The 23,041-nt window shown below is 38.3% G+C and overlaps 1 long non-coding RNA gene and 2 pseudogenes across 1 annotated transcript; 2 read left to right on the forward strand and 1 right to left on the reverse strand.

Annotated features, from left to right (window-relative positions):
- Positions 1-3,921: 3,921 nt before the first annotated feature.
- Positions 3,922-8,833, forward strand: LOC139814712 (brefeldin A-inhibited guanine nucleotide-exchange protein 1 pseudogene; annotated as a pseudogene).
- Positions 8,834-14,822: 5,989 nt separating this feature from the next.
- Positions 14,823-18,242, forward strand: LOC139815242 (uncharacterized). The gene is made up of 3 exons (XR_011732694.1): positions 14,823-16,457; positions 16,660-16,979; positions 17,147-18,242. It is a non-coding gene; the product is annotated as an uncharacterized lncRNA (long non-coding RNA).
- Positions 18,243-18,313: 71 nt separating this feature from the next.
- Positions 18,314-20,201, reverse strand: LOC139815423 (uncharacterized; annotated as a pseudogene).
- Positions 20,202-23,041: the final 2,840 nt, after the last annotated feature.

The raw sequence follows: 23,041 nt of genomic DNA on the forward strand, positions 1-23,041 counted from the left end.
ATTTGCTTCGCTTCGGTCTCCGTCGATCCCTTCGTCGCGTCCCGTGGTTTCTCCTTGGCCGCGTTCTTCTTAACCTTTTGTAGACAGTCTTTAATTTGATGATCTGCCTTGCCACAATTAAAGCAGGAACCTCGCTCACGTTTCGGCTGCTGACAATCTCGACCTTTATGTCCGAACTCGTTGCAATTGTAGCACTGCACTTTTTTTGCTTGCTGCGACTTCTCCTTCTCCGCACCGTTGCTCGCCTCTTTTTTCGCATGGTCGTTCCCTTTTTGCGATCGTCCTTTTCTTTCAGGCTCAAGCCGAACTTGCTCGAACGCTCCTAGTAACGCTTCTTTGGTAGGAAACCGCTGAATCTTTGCTTGATTCCTCAGATGCACATCGGATATGCCCCCAATTAGATAGTCGACGATCTCTTCTTCTTCAATTGGCACCTGATTCGCCAACGTCACCTTGGAAATACTCACTAAATGTCTCAGCCACTTGCCAAACACGTTTCTCGAAATTTCTTTTGAGTATTATCCTGGCCGGTCGATGATCGAACATCTTTTCTCATCTCCTCGAGCAACTCTTCGACGGAAATCTCCAGGTGTTCTGGCTTAGAATGGAACCATTTCAGTGCCTGGTCCTTTAACTTCATGCCGACTAGAATTCTGGCAGCTTGATCGTCCAACTCGTATGTCGTACATAACAATTTAAATTGTTTTTTCCATTGCCAGTAGACATCGCTGCCCGAGTAGAAATTTATTCAGGCGTGCCTGTTGTCATGTACGGCCCTGATCAGATATGAATGAGGCATGCCTGACTACGGCATGCCAGATCAGGTCCTGACTGGTGCCATATCAAGCATGCCTGGTTATATATAACCAGGCAAGCCTGATAAGGCAATAGTCAGGACCTTATTGAGTATCCCTTAATACACAAATTTTCAAAGGTCATATCAAAATTAATTAATAATTATAATTAATCTGATATTATTAATATAATATCTATAATAAAACATTGAAGGCCTTTTTTATTTGACTAATATTATTATTGTAGGAAGTACAATTCGTCTTCTTTCATCATATAATATTAATATAATATTATATCATATAGCCAATTCAAAATTTTATTACTCTTTTTAAATTAAATTTGTTTCTTAAGATGATTTTTGAAAAATTATATATTTGCGCTGGTTATGACATATGTAGACTATATATAACACTTACATTAAATTAAGAAAGTAGTCTACCACGTAAGGCAGTTGGCTCACGATTCAGAGGTCCCGAGTTCGAATCCCACCAATAAGGTAGGTGTTTTTTTCAAATACAGAAAATATTTATAATTTCATATCAATTTATATATCATAGACTACATCTAAGAAACAAATTTAGTTAAAAAATAGTAATAAAATTTCAAAATAAACAAATTTTTTTATGTTGGGTGAATATAAGGGTTTTCATTAATTCGCCTGACATGGTCCTTATTAGGTAAATGAAATCCGGTCCTGAACATGCAATGCGTTACACATCTTGTCAGGACCATGTCAGGTGACTTTACCAGGGCCAGATTATGTATTATGGCACACCTGATCTGGACCTGTTCAGACAGTAACTGAAATTTCTACTCGGGAATTTCTACTCGGGTAAATGGCATTGATATTCGGCCTCTGCCTAACCGTCGCTTGTGGTAATAGTACCGTTACCGACCGTGTTATCGACCGTTGTATTGGCGATCCTGAAGGCTTGCAGCCGTCAGCTGCGCTTGGAGCAGCCCCGACGGAGCAGCGACAGCAGCTAGCCGATAATCACGGACGACGTGATACTCGCCAAGCCTTTGATAAAGGCCAGGAAGGCGTCCAAGAAGCAGGCGGTGAGAAGAGGCCTCGCGGCGATCAAGGAAGAGGGCGGTGAGTCCACCGAGCAGGCAGCGGCCGAATTCGTATGTATTTGACCGGAAATGAATGTCCGGGAAAGAATCTACCATATGAAATCGTTTGTATTTCGTATGAAGACTTTTGAAGTGCAATTGAAAAGGTTTGTGAGTCATTCGTTTAATTGTAATTAATTAATTATTTTTACACCATGCATTTAGCCGAAATAGATAAATTAATAAAAGTTTTTATACGGAATCGTTTGTATTTTGTATGAAGAGTGCGACGCTATTTCTCGATATGATTTTCCCCCGGGCCGTGAGGCGGGACTGAATAGCGTAGCAAAGCTATGATCGGGTGGCAGAGCGGATCTCGAAAGCGATACGAAACAATGTTGGGCGCCAGGTGTGGATACGGCCACACCACCGTTTACTCTAACCCGCGAAAAGTACTCTACATGAACTCCACAAAGATCCGACATAAACTCTAATTATCGACACAACTCTTAATTCACACGTCATAACACGTCCGCTCTGGCCGATCGCAAGGACTGCTCAGGATTTTCGGTAGAGGGTCGTGGTCCTTACATAGGCTGAATGCGGAGGGGTTTGACCGTGGTGAGGCGAAACCAACACAAAAGAAAGCACTCAAGTAACATGTAAATCAATATAATATAAGAGGAAGCTTGATAATAGCGTTACAACTTACAGGACGCGAGCGAATTATTCACCGCGTTCAATCGCAATTCCCCGACCACGCAAGGTCTTTCGAAGGGTTCTAAATAAACTCGGACGCTGAACTAATATTCCCGGAAAAACGTACGTGTAACTTGTACTCGCAATAAGGGACACTCTACGCTATGAAGTACGCGAGGCGCCATAATATACACCGCCGAAATAATACAAGCAATCATCATAATCCACGCTAACTAACGAAAGAGTAAATAAACGATACGCGCACAATAATTTCCCGCAAAAGTTCCTCGCAAACGAAACGATATACGCAATATAACTCAAGGTTTCTCACAAACTAAACAATGCACGCAATATAGGAGTTCTCGCATAACACCTCTCGAAACGTAACGCGAAGCCTCGCCGTACGGTCCACACCGCGAGCACGTGATCCCCACGCCTAATTCAGCCCGGGGCGTGCGGTACTCTCAGCCGAAGTAAATCTTGCTCTAAATTTCTGAACGTTAATCGAGGTCGAGTTCGGGCACCTTCTTCGAGAAGGCTGACCCTATGTCCGGTATGCCGACGCCTCACACTTCCCGTACCGGGCGCGGTAATTTATCCCGGAGGCCGACACGCCCCTGAACGGCCAGACGCGTGGAAAGCCCGCACGACGAAGTTTTCACTACGCGAAACTAACTCTAATGGAAACGCAGATATCTTACACACAGATCGATAGACGCGATACTCATAAACGGTAATCTCGAAAAGCTCGAAACGGTAACTTAACTCTAATGACTGTTGAGCCGATCCGCGAGGTTTGATCTCGCAACACGCGCCACATTCATGACGCATGGCCGGTGCCACGCGGTCGCTCGTCGTTACTCGATTACACTCAAAATCTTATACCACACCGGTCGAGTCGGGAAGAAACGGACGCCCCTTCGGTATTCTTACGGGGAGTCAGCGGGCGGGCTATGTCTCACCCGTAGAAACGAAACGAAAAGCGATAATCCTCTCAAAGAATTCACGGCAATGGCGCGTGGGCCAGGAAACTCTCAAACAAGCCTACGCGTCTCTCTCAAAATCTTACGCGACACGATACCGACACTCCGCCCGCCGTTCCCCGATACCTGATGTCTGGGATTGGTGGCTGGTTACATCTCGTCCTTCCTTCCTTCCTTCAATCTATCTCCTAGGGCCGCCGCCCTCGCTTATTCCCGGCGCAACGGGAAGGCCTTCTCTCTACGTCAGCCCACGCTCGCGATCGACCCAACAGTGCCGGGATCGCGGCCCTCTAGATCAGGGCGCTTTACCGCACCGGCGGATGGCGCCACGCTGTCGAAACGGGCCCTCCGGCCGCTTCTTCCTGAAAACTATAAACTCGGCAGTACGCGCGCAATACAAGGATGGGAATGGGACAGACTGTGACGTGCACACGGTGCAACGTCACAAGAGTTATGAAGTGTGATTAAAAAGGTTTGTGAGTCACCCAGATAATTTTAATTAAATATTTATAAACTCGGTAATTAGCCGAAATATAGATTTTTAGTTATTTATGTTAAAAGAAGAAGGCGCTAGTGTTCCCGAAGGTTCGTCTGCAATCAGAATTAATATGAGCGTTTTAAAAATTATTTTCTAAAATAAATAAATATACAGGCTAATGGGCCTGTAGCTATAAGCGATAGTTGCTAATTAAGTTTGTCACTCATATTTCCATCTTGCAGAGGACCTCCGTAACGAGATCAAAGATGTACACCAGCTGTGCAGGGTGAAGAGGTTATCTCAAACGCCCTTAATTGGGCCACAGCCCAATTAAGAGCGACTCAAATGTCATTACCGCTGAGAAGTACTTCTTGCCATTTGAGTCAGCATGTCAGAGCTAGTCACTACGGATTGTGGTGACACAGCACTGGACTGCCTGCAGAAGTTAATCGCATATAGCCATCTCACTGGCAATGTGCCTGATTCAACAGAGCCTAACAACTCTAACAAGCTGCTGATTGTGCTCATTGTCGAGACCATTTGCGGTTGCTTCACCGGTCCACAGACCGATGAGAGTGTGCAGCTGCAGATTATTAAAGCTCTACTGACTGTAATGACAACCCAGCATGTGGAGGTATACGAGGGTACGGTATTGTTAACAATTCGTACTGTTTACAACGTTTACTTGTCGTCGCGCAACCTGGTGAATCAAACAACAGCCTGTGCGACTCTCACGCAGATGATCAACGTGATCTTCGCGCGAATGGAGACTCAGGCGGAGGAAGAGAACGTGAGGCTTGATGGGGAACATCAGCAGGAGGGTTCTGTCATAGCAAACGGCAAAACTGAAGCTGAGCTAAGTCTTAGTTAGCTAAGTCTAACTAGCTCATCTTCATGAAACTTTACGTTGCGTGCGTCTATTTAATGACGATGGATGTAGAAAGCTCTTCAAATCACTTCGAGAGGATTATCAAAAGCGATCTCCTTATATCGCATATTTAATCAGATGTCGTCGACATTAGCTCACTTAGATAGGTACTGTTTATATATAAATATCATCTTTGTATGTAATGTATAAGTAAATGTAAGATGTTAACCGTTTAATAATAATATTTTTCAGATTATGCGTGCGAGTTAAGTGCGATCGGGATGCCGGGATCGGAGCAATAACATATTGGTCGATTTACCGAAGTGACGTCATTAATCGCTCTCGGAGCGAGCAAACCCGGCCCAGTCGAAAACGCTATTAATTAAAATTCTTAAATAGCCTCTTAAATAGTCTAACTGTTAGTTCTTTCGCACGTTATTATGTAACATTAGCAAAGACTGAATCAGATTATACGTAAAGTATGGCTTATCTTTATTTGTAACTCTATTGTACAATTTCACAGGACATCGAAAAAAAAAAAAAACGTTTAGATATTCTATAATTTATGTGTAAACAATACAGAACTTATAGAGAATTGATACATGCGCACCTTCCTCAAGAGCCGAGACTCGAACCAGATCCGTGAAAAATATCGTCACTTTCGTAGAGCTTTTGTACAGTTTTACTCTAGGAATACGCGAGGAATACGCGAGAGAAAGAAAGACTTCGGAGATTTTTATCTGAATCGATCGACATAAAGAGAGAGCATAGTAAAGAAGCTAGCTTTCGAGAATTTGAACGCATAATACTTTGTTATAATACTATGAGCGAATTAGTTTACGTCACTCTGTCAAGTTTTAATATTAAATTACTAATAATATATCGATATCGGTAGTTTAATAATAATACATTTAAAAGCGTTTAATTTAAAAGTAGGGCAATCCTAATAAACGACTGTAAAAAAAATTCAAGGTGGAACGCAATGGACAATCCGGTTGCTCTGACATGCTAACTTAAATGGCAAGAAGTACTTCTCAGCGGTAATGACATTTGAGTCTCTTTTAATTGGGTTGTGGCAGGGCGTTTGAGATAACCTGCTCTTCACCCTGCACAGCTGGTACATCTTTACAAACTTAATTAGCAACTATCGCTTATAGCTACAGGCTTATATATTAGCCTGTATATATATTTATTTATTTTAGTATAAAATAATTTTTAAAACTTTCATATTAATTCTGATTGCAGACGGACCTTCGGGAACACTAGCGCCTTCTTCTTTTAACATGAATAACTAAAAATCTATATTTCGGCTAATTACCGAGTTTATAAATATTTAATTATAATTATCTGGGTGACTCACAAACCTTTTTAATCACACTTCATAACTCTTCATACAAAATACAAACGATTCCGTATAAAAACTTTTATTAATTTATCTATTTCGGCTAAATGCATGGTGTAAAAATAATTAATTAATTATATACAATTAAACGAATGACTCATAAACCTTTTCAATTGCACTTCAAAAGTCTTCATACGAAATACAAACGATTTCATATGGTAGATTCTTTCCCGGATATTCATTTCCGGTCAAATACATACGAATAGCGGCCGAAGGCGCGCGAGAAGCGAAGCGCCAGGCAACCCTGTAAAAATTTTTTTTTTTTTTTAATTAAAAAAAAAATTCTTTTGCAAATTAGCGTTAATTTCGTTTCACAGAGACGCCAGTCTCTTAATGTTTAGTTCGTAATTCTTAATAACCCTAATCGTTTACATTAGTTTATCTATTAGTTTATATTACGGGAGTTAAAGTTTATTTGGCATAGTTTATATTGGCAAAATTGACAGCGCGAGTGACGCGAAAATGCAACACGTCATATAGAAAATAAGTTTAAGTTTCGTTTTCTTTTCCTTTTCGTTTCTTTGTGCGTGCGGTACGCTTACGCATAATGGTAGCAAGTGCGGTACCATTAATACGATTTCATTTGCTAAACTTAACACTCAGATAATATGACGTGGAGTATGTGAGAAGCGTCGATCAATAAAGATTAAACGCATTTATTTTGTTAATTCCGCGGCAAAAGCAATTTATTCGGTGTACAAAGGTTCATTCTCTTTGGATTATAAAACGATACGGATTACGCGGGCTCGAGTGTCGCGAGTGAGTGGCGAACTCGGTTAGGTCAACCGTACTTTAGCTTACGAGTCAGTAAGGCTTAAAGGCCGGCCCACACGAAAAGCGGCGCGATAAGGAGAAACAAACGGTAATTTTCTTCGACCATTTCCCCTATGGCGAGGGGGACACGCGATTAAATATCAGGAGATGCGGCGGAACAAACCCTACGCGGCGCGCAAAGTTGCGGATTCGGCGGCGCTCCATAACCTCCCGCGGACGTGCCTTTCGCGCCTTTTTCATAACGGGAGCGGGCGCGCCGTGTATAAGAATTTACGTATATTCAGTTTATTTATTAAACGTCATTACGCGACATAAAATCTTGGTTGCAGTTATATATCGCTTCTATTTAAATAATGAAATTTTTGTTAGGAAATTCTCAATAGCAAGGAAGATTTGTCACAGTTTTTATTGAGCAATGGTATCTCAGAAGATGCTGTCAATATTCTAAAAGGTAAGATTTAGGCTACGGTCAACGTGACGCTACAAATGCTTCGAAGCATTCCTCTTCTCTTTTCTTTCAATGAAGAAAGAAAGAGAAGAAGAACGCTCCAAAGCATTTGTAGCGTCACGTTGACCGGAGCCTTAGTACAATTTATTTTATTATTACAGATCCAGAGAGAATTCATAGCCGAATTTCCAGATAATGATACATTTTTGGCAAAATTTGTAAGCTTCTATGTACCGAGAATTTTGCAGTATTCTTCCTTAAACGCACCAAATTTACTGCATTCGGTGAATGACATTGAAGGTAATAAAATAAATTAAAAAATTTACAGAATACTTTGTCTGAATACATATCTTAATAAACTTTTTTTATAGATAATTTGAAAGCTTTGATTTTGCTACCGCATCTACTGCCATCTCCTAATTACACCAAACGAAAAAGAAATGTAAGTATATTTGTGTGTATATGTGTTGCGTGCGTGTGTGTGTGTGTGTTGCGTGTATGTGTACGTATATTTTAATATATTTTATTGCAACAGAAGTTATTGCACACATATGTATATTTTAGGACAAAAAGACAGCACAAGTAAAAAACAAGGACAGCCAATGTATCTCAGTGGGATATTCAAATGTATGTGCTAAAATAACAATCCCGCATAACAGTTTACTAATTTTTAAGAATGTAAGTATCTAATCGAAAGTATATTATTTCACTCATTAAGCTATTTTCATTCAATAATCATTGAGGTTTAATTAATATATATTTGCACTTTAGGCACAAGATAATTTATTTTTAAATGAGTGCTCACAAGTTGATAAGGCTAATAAAAGGAACGTGCAACCTTATTTAATATGTAGTATGACTACAAAAGAAAGAAAAGGAATTTTTTACATAAAGGCAGATGATCATCTGATCGAAATTGGCAACAATGGCTTACAAGCTTTCGATATTCTCTTAAAATTACACTATTGTTTTGACATACAGTTCTCTGCAGATTTGGCTAATTTTTATGATTTTATCACTGGTTGTGTGCTACATTTAGTAGAACCAAAAGCGTGTTGTAGAGCATTTGATGTGACACTTAAAAATTTATCGTTAAACACCAGCGTTGCATTACATGAGTAAGTAAATGAAATACATTAAGGGTTTACAAAAGTACTAATGAAAAGCTAACACTGATTGTATTATAATATTTTACAAATGTATCCACGTTTTAAGGATTACAAGCGAATTAGTAAGATAGTATTTTATTTTTCTTTTTAAATATCTTATATAAAAGTTTTTTTCTTTATTATTAATATTATATTTAGTACTTTTGTGTTTGTTTTAATAAATACATTATATACTTTATATATAAATAATTCAATATATATAATGTTTTTTTTCTTAACTTGTGCAATTATTTGTCTAACCTATTTCTTTAATATATACCTCTCACATAGTTTTACCATCTCCAGTTGATTTATATAACCAACCGATTATTCCATTGGGATTAATCAATCGCATTTGTCGTTAAAGCAAAATTAACAAATGCGATTGATCAATTTCAATGGAATCGACCGGTTAAATTAACTGGAGTTGGTGAAACCGGCCCTAAGAATAAATATTTGACTTCAACTGTAGTGATTGTTCACTCGTAACAATAGAGTGAAAGCTTCACTTTAAGAAAAGGTGAAAAATTCACTCTGATTGAGTAAATTATTTTATCTATAATGGAGTTAAACATTTACTCCAAACGAGTGAAACAATCACTTTACGGTTGGAGTCAAATATTCACCCTTATAAAAAGTGCAATGTCACTCCATTTCGCGCGGCAGTATTGTGACTATCGACCCGAGTGAATTTTAACTCCTTTTGAGTTAAATCTCACTCGAAGAAATTTAGAGAGCATATGAGCCGAAAACAATGTATACGGCGTATCAAAAGCGATAAACTTGACTGATCATCCGGATAGCGATAATACAAACGGCCGATACGGGCGGACCGAGACACATCCCATGGCGCGAAGGACGACGAAGGAAGGGTGATGTCCTGCGCAATGGCGCGATCAGTTGGCGGGTACCAACAATTTGAACCCGAGATATATCAGTCGAGTTTTTCGATAGAATGGCGCGCGTACGGGTCCCGTGAGAGCGACAAAACAAACTCCAGAGCAGTTGAGCTACTGGATCGCAAAATCGCGAACCCAAACCCCGCCGCGAGAAGCGACAATGAATTAGGGTTCAGGGGGACCCAAAAGGTACAGCGGTACCACCCGCGACGTTATCCGACCACCGGGTCGCGATATCTCGAACCGGACATTTCCCGCGAGGTATCGCGAGATAAAGGGGCCCAATGGGTCAAAGAAACGACAATAGTAACGGGCCGTCGACATGCGATGAGCGAAACGGCAAAACGCGAACCGGAAGCCGCGAGCGATCATGGGCGACTCAGGTGTGCGGAGGGCGTCACCAAAACATCACCACGGGTGATAGCGAAACGCTCCAAAATTGTAAACGCGAAGTTCCGTTTCCATAATGAAACAATATTCGGAACGACGAAAGAATGTACGAAATAAAATCGCAATAGGGGAGGAAATGAAACTTTGGGTAGAACCAAATGGAACATTCGTGAAAGCGGCGAGACGAGAATTTTCGAGAAAGCGTACGTGCTTCTATGCGAATTCGCAAACAGCGAAAACACCGAAAAACTAAGGAATGTACACCGAATCTATTGTACGCAGGGGAGCATGTGCGAGCGATTACAATTGGCAAACGTCGAAAACACCGAAAAACTGAGGATTGTACACCGAATCTATTGTACGCAGGGGAACAGGTGCGAGCAATTACAATTGGAACGCGGAAGCGAGCGAGAGTCAAAACAACGAGAGTACAAAGACCACATGCGACGAGTACGTGATAATTGGCCGGGGCCAGGGCAATAGTAGGGAAACGAGCTCGACTATAAGAGGGCAGAAAAGCCGGAGGACGAGGAGACTCCGCTTCGCGATATCAGAGAACACTGGGCATCAAAGATAATTGTAGAGTCTATTAGGGACACGAATTATACTCACGTTTGTACGCGGGCGGCAAAACTCCAAGTCCGGGAAGAACCGATCGGAGTACCTGTAAAGAAACGGGCAGAATAAATTGTTTAATTAACTCACTATAACTTACGATCAAAATTATTTGCACGATTCACCACGCGAAAGACTCACCCGTTCCCGTAATTCCTACCTGTCGGTGTTACCCGACCCAGCGAAGGACGATCCAGACGCGGTCCAGCGAAGGTCCAGAGGGGCAACGAATCCAGTGTACCATATGGTGGAAGGAAATAAGGTGAGGCAATCCTCGTGACGAGTTTCGTTCTGTTCTGCGCAGCCCAGACATGGTGGGGGATCCGCACAGTTTCGGCCATCTTTTTTCGCTAACACGCATGGCAAGCACGCTTTGGTAAAAGTTGTTTACAGTTTACATCGTATATTTGAAAAAAGTGTTACTGTATTGTGATTGAATAATAAATGTGGATATATTGAAGGGTAATTCAATATTCAATTTTTCTTGTTTTTTAAGAAAATTATTATACGATGCGTTACAATGTACTCTTTGCTTTCTGTTTTCTGTTCTTAACCTCTTTGCGATTATCTCGTATTTCGCAATTCTGTCGCGTAACGTGATGTTTCTTGTCTCTTCTGAAGTTCGTCAATTTTTATCTTAGGCGACAGAGAACAAAAATCATTGCGTTACGCGACGGAATTGCGAAATACGAGATAATCGCAAAGAGGTTAAGAGCAGAAAACAGGAAGCAAAGAGCACATTATAGATTTGGTTTTAGTTTAACGACAAACATTAAAATTTCATTTCTGATATTTCAGGATTGCAGAAAAAAAATGCCACGCTGTCCGATTATAGGGTGTCAGAGCGGTACTGAAGGACGGAACAAAGCACCACATACAAAGATTAGTTTTTTTAGCTTTCCAAAGACAGACATTTGCAAAGAATGGCTGAAACATGGTAAAAACCAAAACATTAATACAAAAACAGGTCAGTTGGATCACAGTCCGAAAAAAATTATATTTAGAAGTTATCGTTTGCTTTTTTTGTTAACATAATTTTAAAATAAAAAAATATATTATTTTACAGGAAGTTCCCTTTATTTTTTGCCAAGTGCTTATAAGGAACAATCTTGGGCACAACAGCAATTGCCTGAATCTTTTCGCCGTCTACCGCGTTTGAAGGAAGATGCTGTTCCAACTGAATATTTGGCATTGGATATTTCCGACGAAAATCGGAGAGTTCAGGATGAAAGGGACACCAATATTGAATTAACTCACTCAGAAACTCAGGGTTCTAGGTCTCCAGAAGAGTCTCAACAAGAAAATCTCAATGAGCAGAGCCAAAAATTGATACTTTTGTTACAGCAAGTAGAAGAATTAAAGAAAACGAATGAACAATTGAAAGCGGCTAATGAAGGATTGATGCAAAAGGTGATTACGACAGATAAACAGCTCAAGGAAAAAGACAAAATAATTGAGAAAAAAGATAAATTGCTTGGAAAGAAAGACAAGAAACTTGGCGTGCAAGAAAAAAAAATATCCAAAGCTGAGAGTAAAGAGATGAAATACCAAAGAATATTGCAAAGTGTTTTCACACTAGGACAATTGAAAATACTCTCCAACAAAAATATAAAAAAAACAACATGGTGCTCTGAAGATATTGCATCGGCCATATCTTTACGAAGCATTAGTCCCAAAGCTTATAGATTCGTTAGGAACAGTATGAAAATCCCTCTACCAGCTATGACAACCTTGAGAAATTGGGCCCGAAAGTTTGATGTCATGCCAGGTATTTTAAATGACGTCCTAGCCATTATGAAAAACAAAGCTGGAAGCTTAACAGAATTAGAGAAATTGACAGTATTAACTTTTGATGAGGTTTACATCTCCAATGACGTGGCAATTAACAGGAAGGATGAAGAAGTTATTGGGCCTTATAAAACATGTCAATTTATCATGGCTAGAAGACTTTTTGGTCGATGGAAACAGCCAGTGTTTTATGATTATGATAAAACAATGGACAAAGAAACTCTGGAGCAAGTGATCAAACAGCTTTTTGAATGTGGATTCACGGTAGTGGCTGCAGCATCAGATCTGGGAACAACAAACGCAAAGCTATGGAACAAATTGAATATTGGAACAGGCAAAAATGAACATTGTTATTTTGAACACCCAAGTAACGATCAATACCGTACGTATTTACGATAAAATTGGCACGAAATCACTTTGTGGATCATGGATTTCTTTATAATGGAATCCACATAACCAAGAATCTCTTGCATCTACTTTTGAGAACGACAGCAAATATACAGATTTGAGAATAGCCCATAAGTTGACACAACATCATTTAAATGTAAAAGGCCCTCAGCGTCAAAATGTGAAACTGGCTGCACAAGTATTTTCCAACAGCACAGCAAAAGCTATTCAATCTTGCGCTGGAAAAGGTCTTGCTGGTTTTGAAAATTGCTCTCCAGTGGTTTGTGTGCTGGAAATATTCAATAAGTGGTTCGACATTTTCAACAGTAGAACGATGTATGGAAAAAATCCAGAACTTCACGGATTCGGCGTTCAACTTGAATCTCAATGTCAAGTATTGCAAGAAATGAAAGAGTTCATCACAAACATGACTGTTTTCGGGAAGAAATCTATGCTTCCTTTTCAGAAGGGCATCGCACTGTGCTGTCGCTCGTTGCCAAGTTTATTTGCATATTTGAAAACAACCTATGGCCAAGAAAAAGTCCAATTTCTCATGACTTGCCGACTAAATCAAGATGGGCTGGAGAATATGTTCTCTTACCTTCGTGGTATGGGAGGATATAATGATCACCCCAATGCTATAGATCTACAAAATAGACTTCGGTGGTATGTTCTTGGGAAACACTCCACAGCTCTCTTTTCAGTTCGAGCAAACACCGTTCCAGATCCACTCGACTCAAGTTTGACGGAAACACAAAATCCGTCGAAGAAAAATCCTTCATATTCTGCCTCACAGCAAAATGAAGATAAACTTCTGATAAACATGGGCTCGTTAGAATCTCCAAAAGATGATGGAGAAAAAGAAGACTGCAAAATAATGGAAAATGAGATGAGTAAGATGACGTATGTGGATGATAGCAATCCGATGGAAACTGACGATTGTGAATTACTGAAGCTTCCTGAAGGTTTCAAAGAATTCATTGAACAAGGCGATGATTTTGAAGGTGAATATTAGGTGCGTTCAGCAGACCAAGCCGCTCAGTCAAACGTGATTGACTTTTACTTTTAGAACCAACCAATCAACGCAGAGTGTTGATAAGACGAACTCAACAGTTGTTTCTGCTGAACGCGCCTATTGAGGTAAAAATGAACAAACTTATGTCCTGCTATAACATTTCTATGGTAGAAGTACTACCATGCATGTTATTGGGACAAAAAGATTACATAAACAGAGAGAGAGAGAGAGAGAGAGAGAGAGAGAGAGAGAGAGAGAGAGAGAGAGAGAGAGAGAGAGAGAGAGAGAGAGAGAATTTTCATCATCATTACTCTATTTATATTGTTAATAGCATCTGTCATTGGATTTAAAATTAATTGTACATAATTAAATGAGATTGACACGAATTTTTTTTATCACTAGTTTCACATTTCTACGACTATGAGCCAACAGAAGAAGAAATGAATCTCGTCGAACAGGTCGAAAATGTCGACAAAATTGATGACCGGGAATGGATCTGCAATCAAGGCTTAAAATACATCGCGGGATATGTTGCCTATCGGTTTAGAGACGAGTATTCCTTTTTAGGTAATCCAACAAGAGATTTAGGATCGCTGGATAACTCGGAATATATAACGATGTTATCGAGAGGGGGTTTGATGTACCCCTCTGAAGAATTCATTAAGGTAGCAAACATCATGGACAATGTATTTGAAGAATTTCACGGGGCAAATCAACTAAAACCAAAAACAAAACATATTTTTCAAAAAGTGGCAAATCTTGTAATGGAGAAAAATGACTCCGTTCCTCGTGATGCACTTTTGTGTTTGGTGCGCACGAGAACGTACATCAGGCTCAGGAAATGGAACATGCAAATTCGAGAAGAAAATAGGTTTAAGAAAACAGCTAAAAAAAAGTAGAAAAGAAAAAAAAATAAAGAAAATGTGTAATAAAACTGTTAACTAGCAATTAATGTTTTTTCCATAGAACTTCGAATGACGTCCCTATCCACTTTTATTGTTTTCTAATTTTTATATATTTTTCCCATAAACAGGTAATTTAGAATAAAATATCAAGAGGGGATTCATCTTTTGTAGAGCCAATTTTCAGTTTTTTTTTTAAGGTATTCTACATTTTTGGCATTGGATTTCGGAAAAATATTTATTCATCTTTCAATAATAACATTCAACATTTTTTATTATTAAAAATTTTTGAAAATTGGTTGTGGAGAGAACCGTTGAGTGAAAGCCCAAAAGAAACGCCGCCAGTTATAAAATTTCATCCTTTTTTTAACTACTTTATTGCTATAAATCACAATTTTCAATAAAACATCCTGATTCTAGTCAATGACATAGCCAAATAAATTCTGAAGATATTAAAAAAAAAAGGTAAATCGGTGAGTGATAATAATCGTTTTCTAATTAATTTCCTTCAATCAGCCTGATTCATTATCATTAATTGCAACTGGGTCAATAAAAAAAAGGTACAGTGGGGATTCAAACCCGAGTCAAAAATATACAAAGCAGAATACTTGCCGCTACACCACTGACCATTTCTGAAACTATCTTTTGTGACATGATTTATATTCATTAGCAATACTTGTTGACTAGCATAGTTTCGATTTTATTCATCAATTACGAACGCTTATTACTCGTCGATAGTCTTTTTTTCATAAGTTCGATTTATAATTTTTCCAAAATGACTTGTTTATCGGTAAAAAAATATGTTTCCTCCAAAATTGATGCCATAGAAAAATATGGTTTTCTTTATGGAAGCTCGTTTTCGTGATATTATTTCCATTCGTTATGAAAAATTAATAATTTTTCAGTAATTATGACTGAGAGATTTTCCTATCCATTTCTATTTGTTTGAATGACCGCTAGTAATGGCCGACAACTGTGCGGCGTTCTCTATTGGCTGTGAAACTCATGATGCGCATTGCCTCACCTTATTTCCTTCCACCATGAGTGGTACGCTACTGCGGTCCCAGAGACGGTCCACAAAGCAAGGTCCAGCGATGGTCCACAGTCCCAGCGGGCGGGCTTGAAGCAGGAAAGGAGGGACATAGCGAGGTCCAGCGAAGGGTCAGTGCACGATAAATAAATCTTTCTCGATTTCTCGTGAATAAAATCGAGTGGCGACCGATGATAACGAATCTAACACAGAGTGTGTCGGTAAAAACCCTCCGTCCGGTCACAGACTCACCGGACAAAGCTGGTACCTCCCTTTCAGCCGCTCGCTGCCCCATCATGTCTCTCAAGGTCGCGTTCTCTATGCGTAACACCTCTAATTCTCGCACCACTAGATCCCTTTCACGCCGCAGTAGATCTAATAAAGCCCGTGTCAGACTACGCATTGCAGACGCGGATCGGATTGAGATTGCGGATCGCGGATCAGAATTCAGCTAATCAGGTTGAGGCAGCTTTGGATCCGGATTGCAAGTCGATAGATATAAGGCGACTCTCTATTTTCGTGATCCTTAATCCGCGATCCGAGCCAATAAAGTGCAGAGTTTCAGTCACGTGACTCGTTGCTTATGCACAAGCAGAATCATCCTCTGTTCAATGGGTCCAAAAAGTAATATTTTTACAAAAGATATTGAGTGCATAATGATTGAATTAATAAAACAACGTCCTTTGTTATGGGACACAACTGTAGAACAATATCGTCGAACAGATTTAAAGCGAATGCACTGGGATCAAATAGCGGAAGCTCTAGGTCCCAACTTTACAGGTATATCAGGTTTATTTATTTCATTTTCTTATTTCATTATTGTTTTGTAAATGATAATACGAACAGTTAGATTACTAAGTTTGAAAAAAACAGTTGTGTGAAAATGTATATCACAATAATTAGTTATTGAATATGGAGTCACGATGTTGAGGTTATGTACAAATCATTTTGTCAAAAAATTTTTTTAATTTTATTATTTTAGGAGATATGGTTCACAAACGGTTTCAAAATATGGAAAACACTTTCCGTGCAAATGAGAGGAAGATAAGAGAATCGAAAGCTCGTTGTAGTGGGAAAGGAACAGATGAGATGTACAAACCAAAATGGGAATATTATGATTTGCTCTTGTTTTTAAAAAGAACTTGCACACAAACTGATAGTATTGATAATATAAATCTTTCTTTACAAAGTCATATTCCTGTAGCCAAGGGCGAGACGAATCGTTCACCTGTTTCTCATCCTTATAGCGATGTGCAAAATTCATCAAGAATTACAAATGTTTATTACGATGAAAACATGGAAGTAAGTGTAAAACTTTCATCTTTATGCTATTCTGTTAAATTGTTTTCTATTATTTCATTAATTTAATTAATGAATAATGATGATATATAATGTATATAATTAAATACTATAATAATAATAAATGTTAATTTTTATAAATATTGTTTAATGTATTTTGATTTTTTTAGCAATTCATGATTATTCCATCTGATGTATCTGAAGCTGACAATACAACAAATACAAACAATGATAAAACATCATCATCTGTACGTTCTGAATCATGTATCTCACCAGAACCTAGCTTTATTTCGAACTCAACTTCAAATGCGACTATACGCAACAGTGCCAGCCAGTGCCAAACAGCAATAAATGATACATCACGTTTTTCAATGGTTACTTCTCCACCCAGATCTGTATTGCTCCATTGAATATTAAACATGCTGCTGAGAAATCATTATATGTGAAACGAGGAAGTTCAAAAAAGTCTACAGTACCGCAAGACGCTGTAAATACTATAAAAAATATGGCTCAAGAAAATGTGCCTCCTCCAAAAATGGATAGATTTGACATGCTTGGTGCATACATTGCATCTAGACTTCGATCAATGACTTCTACGGATCAAGCGCACTATGAAAAGGAGATCCTGAAAGTGTTGACTGGCTCAACAATATAAGCAGTAATTTGGTACCTTGTTAATGATAAACATATAATACTCTTGTCATATACTATGTGATCAGCGCTTGTGATATTAATTTTATATAATAAATTTTCATATAACAGAAATTTATATTGCTTTGAAGCTTATATACTTGGTTAGTTGATTTTTATTTTTATATTATATTATAAATTTTTATTTATACTTTTTGTTGCCAAAAAGAAAAGATTATATGTTCATATATTATATTACATTAGCTGCGTTCGAAAACATCACCAAATGTTAAAGAAAAATGATACATGAGAGATCTCAGATGATGTTTCCGAACGCATTCATTGTAATAACAGAGGATTAACTATTTCATACATTAACCTACATTCATAACAATGTGATTTTATATAACTGTCTCAGTAATGTATTCTAGTATTGTAGTATGTATTTATGTATTTCTAGAAACGTTAAATATTGTTAAAGGTCAAAGCTATATATATATTTGTGTTCAATTATTTTATTTTTTTAATATTATTTTATTTGTGTTTAATCTACGTTGGTGGATTCAGATATTAAACTTTTATTGTATTAGCAATAAGAATCTTACTAAAACTGTACTAGCAATAAGAGATGAATAAAATAATGAACAAATATATTTAATTTCTTAAAGCAGAGGAACGTACATATTTCAAAACTTGTTTATAACACTTTACTGAACCATTCTCTCTTGCCACGGAACTGCACCAACAGTATTAAAATAATTACACCACCTATCTCTAAGTGCAATTGCTTGATTTGAATGACGATTGCCACCTTGGTGAGCTAAATTTATCATGCCTCTTGCATTTTCGGCTCTCCAATCCCCATGATAAAATTCACCTGAGACTTCATCTTCTCTATCAATAAAGAAAGGTGGTGTATACATAGCTCGTCCAATAAACTGGCTTCTTAGCATGTTATGCAAACAACATGTAGCTAAAATAATTTTAGATGCGTCATCGGGATCATAGCGCATTGCGGATCGAAAAATTTGGAAACGAGCAGCCAACACACCAAAAGCATTTTCCGAACAACGTCGAGCTCTAGATAATCTGCAACGCACGATTAAACAAGTATTTCAGTACTGTTGTAGCTTTTGACATAAAATTTTAAAAAATAGTATGAATAGTTTACATACCTATAATTATATATTCTCCTGCTTTTCATCCCACTACATTGAGGTCCTGGATACGGTATTAAAAGTTTCTCTGACAATGGGAAACCTTTATCTCCAATAATTACAAAAGGGAAACTTATCTTGTGTAAATGGCAATGGAGCAGGAGGAGGAATGTGCAGAGTACCACTAACTAAATGATTTTTTAGAGAGCACTTATTGTTCCAAACGCCAGAGTCACTAACTCTACCATTAGTCCCCACATCAACATAAATAAAACGTAATTGAGCATCCACCAAGGCTAATAATACTACACTGTAATCTCCTTTATAATTGTAAAACATAGATCCAGATTGTAAAGGAAGATCAATAACGCAATGCTTTCCATCCATTGCTCCAATTACATGATAAAAATTCCATTGCTGTCCAAAATCATTGCTAACCACACGCCATTCATCCTCAGTTTGGGGAAAGCGAAGAAACTCTTCTTTTAAAACTATAATTATTGCTCTTGTTACCTCTTTTACAATGTTTGAAATGGTACTTCTACCAAGTCTGAATGTGAGAGCTAACGATTCTTGAGTTTCTCCTTTACAATGACATACAAAATAAAGATTTAGTTACAAAAAATACTATTATTAATCGATTTGGTTTTTTACCTGTTGCTAAATGTCGCAAAGTAACTGATAACCTCTCATTAGGTGGAATGCTTTCCCGTAGATGAGTATTTTGCTTTCTAATTAGAGGAGTAACTTTTTTCAAGAGAAATTCAAAAGTGTCTGCATCCATTCTGAGACATCTAAATAATCAAATTTCTTTAAAATAAAACTTTGAAGTATCAAAATTCAAAAGGAAATGTTACTTGACTACCAAGATTATTGGTAGTCGGATTATTGGTAATAAAAATTGTCGTTATTGTTACAAATTTTAAGTTTTTCTTTTAAGTTGTAAGTTTTTCAATTTATAACAAACCTTCTGAACCGATTAGGGTCTTCCAATGAGAGTTCCAGAAAAAGATTATGGTGCAAACCTTTTTCTTTTCTTCTTAATATCCACTTATGAACCCATTTACTCCGCTGCTCACACGATTCGTACTCAGCCATTATTAATAACAATAGACATGAACATAAATTTCTTTTTTTTATATATCGATTATAATTATAACTTTGTAAATTAAACATTCTCACAGCAAACGAGTAAATGCGCACACTGCAAACTGAATCCGTAGTGTGAACAAAGAATCCAAATTCGATGATCCGCAATCTCAATCCGATCCGCGTCCGCAATGCGTAGTCTGACACGGGCTTATAACTCTCGTTCTTGAATGCTCGACTCGGCTGCAGAATTTACCGCTCGTACGCCATCGTTTCCGGCGGTCATGTTGTCCTGCCTGTCCTCTTCAACATTCGTTTGTTGCTCTGCGCTGTTCTCTCCGCTGCTCATCCACCAAGCGATGCTTTACTTGTCCTCAGTCCACTTGGATCGGCTTTGCACAGTCTTACGAACAACTCGGCTTTTCTTCCAGCCTTGCTCAGCCCGAGAGCGCCTAATCGTCCTTTCAATTCGGTTACGGACCACTGCTCGAAGTTTCTACCACAGTACATGCCGTACTTGCACGCACTCGTCGTCTCGCGCCTTCGTTTCAGCAGACACTCGTGATTCTGGATCCCGCCGATCGCCGTATGCTCTTGTCTCACAGGAACCTCGCACGACTCGAGAACACGTCTAAGCTCGCGACAACTTCCTCTCGTTCCCGCAGCAACCCGTATGGCCCGTTCTCGTTCGCGACTCGTCACGATTTACTCGCGTCCACTGTCTCGCGCGCACGCTTATTGTTCAATTATCAGGATCCGATATACGATCTGATGGATCTGATATACGATGGATCTTATATCCCACTTCTGAATTTTGTAGGGTAGTGAATCGACTCGTCGTAATAGAAAACTCTCTCTTTATTTCAAAACGCCTCTTCACTCGACCACTCCCTACGCAAGACTGTTCTCGACTCTCTTCCTTCGCTTTTTTTTTAACAATTTTGCATTGCTTCCCGCTCGCGTCTACCTATCTGCGCGTTACAGTTCCGGTTCTAATTCCGCGTCTTTCAAATCTCCTTGCTCTACCTCCTCCTGCCTTACAGGTTTTAGGTTTGATCTCGACTCAGTCTGCATCCTATACAGTCCTCATTTAACTTGTTTCCTTGTAAGGGGTTGATTAAGAGGAAGTAAACGGTTTAAGGATTGTTGTGCCGGTGCCGTGAGCTGCTCTCAGGGTCGGCACAGGATTCGGGAATCTCGGGTCGGAGAAGAAACACTCGTCACGATGTATAAAATTACAGCCCAATATATTTCTCTTCTAATCTTCAATACAATTCATTTTATTTTAATTATGATACTCGCAAAATTACGACCTTTTATATACGCGACGCACGTTATTGTTTAATGGTTGACTGAAGACTGCCCGCCGCTCGTCGGAAACGCGGGCGCTTTATCCGCTCGGTATGGCTGACTTAGTTGTCAGCGTTTTTGATACCTCGATGTCCGGGATGACCATATTTGGTCATTCCCGAGACTGGTGCAGATCTTCGCGTCAGCGGTCTTCGTCGCTAGGGTCGGATTTCGTATCGGAGGCACTTGGTGTTGCCAAGTGCATTCTTTATTCTTAACTACGTTGTGCGCTCACAACAGGATTCGTGGTTTAAGAATCCAAAAGTTTAAGGATTAAAAGACCTGTATGTGGTTTAATAATCCGTTTTAGAAAGTTTGTAGAATGAAAGAAAAATACATAGGTCTAGGCGATAGTAAAAAGAAAGTTTTTATAGAAATAGTGATTTGTGCTATATGATCTAAAAGGATAAGGTCGAAGGCACCCTCATTCGAGGGGGCACATTTCAAATAAAAAAGGAAGATTTTGATAAAATTATTTGGCTTGACATTTTTTCTCAGTATCACGTTTAGTTTTTATTCAAGGATCAACGACGAAGATGTGAGACCACATCTGATCTTGCCTTAAAATGCATTTTTTCCTGGATTTGAGACAGAAATCTGATTTTTTTATTTGAAAGATGAGTTTTATCCCAAAGCCTTTCGCTAAGATTAGTGATCTTCACCAAAGATATTATTGTGATGAACTGAAAACTATAATATATGGCATATATTATTTTTATATAAATAAAACTTTTTTTATGATAATTAGTGAATTATTCCCCAATGCAGATTAGTATATAACAGGCCTGGGCAACTTCGAGCTCCGGAGCCACGACACTCCCCTACTTTCCGTGGATAGAAAAGAAGTGTCGTGGTTCTGGAGCTCAAAGTTGTCCAAGCCTGGTCTATAAAAGCAATCTAAATATTAATTAAACAATAAATATTGAGATATTTTATTACTATTGCATATTTATTAAAAACAAGTTGCCTGTAATAGAAATAAAACATCAATAAGAACTTTAAATAAATGTTAGAATTAATATTACGGTAATCATAATATAATATTGTAATAAAGTTGATAATACGTTTAAATTTTTATCTCAAAAACATTACAGGAATGATAGAAAAACCTTAGCACAATGTTATTTGCAACTTTATGGCACTCCCATTTCAACATTACTGAAATTTCGGAATCGTGATCAAAGTATGTTCACAATAATGTTCTATACAACATTAAGAACTACATATTTAACAACATTACAAGTTCTAGAATATCGTTGCAATAACATTGTAATAATGATTGTAATAATGCTTACTGGGAAGTTTCCCTTGAATATCTTAAAAAGTATTAGGCAAATAAAAAAATGTTTTAGACAAAAAGTTGCTCAAATTATTTAGTAGAAAAAGATGATAGATATAATAAAAAACTAAGGTTTCTATTTAAAAAATTTAACTTGAGCCTTACTGGGCACTGGGCCTAACACGGGCCCTGGATCCAAAATCTAATAAGATCGTGTATTGGACCTCTTTGATTCTTCAACTTTTATCTGAAACATTTTTCCTATAAACCAATACTTTCTGAGATGATTGGCCGTTCCGAAACTATACACACGGTATAATAAGTGTATAATAAATTTATGAGCAATGATGCATGCGCTGCTCGTGTTGTGTGTAGGCATTTCTATACAATTTCGTGGTGTAGAATTTATTAAATGGAAATGTAGTGCTTGTTAAACCGCTTAAACACAGCTATTTTGACACACATTTTAAAGACATTCATTATCGCTTCTAAAATATTTCCCGCAGTTTCTCGCGCGGTGAAAAGAATATTATTTCCTTCTTCTTTCAACCTAAAATAAA

This window comes from Temnothorax longispinosus, chromosome 6 (assembly GCF_030848805.1).
Source record: "Temnothorax longispinosus isolate EJ_2023e chromosome 6, Tlon_JGU_v1, whole genome shotgun sequence".
Lineage (NCBI taxonomy): Eukaryota > Metazoa > Arthropoda > Insecta > Hymenoptera > Formicidae > Temnothorax > Temnothorax longispinosus.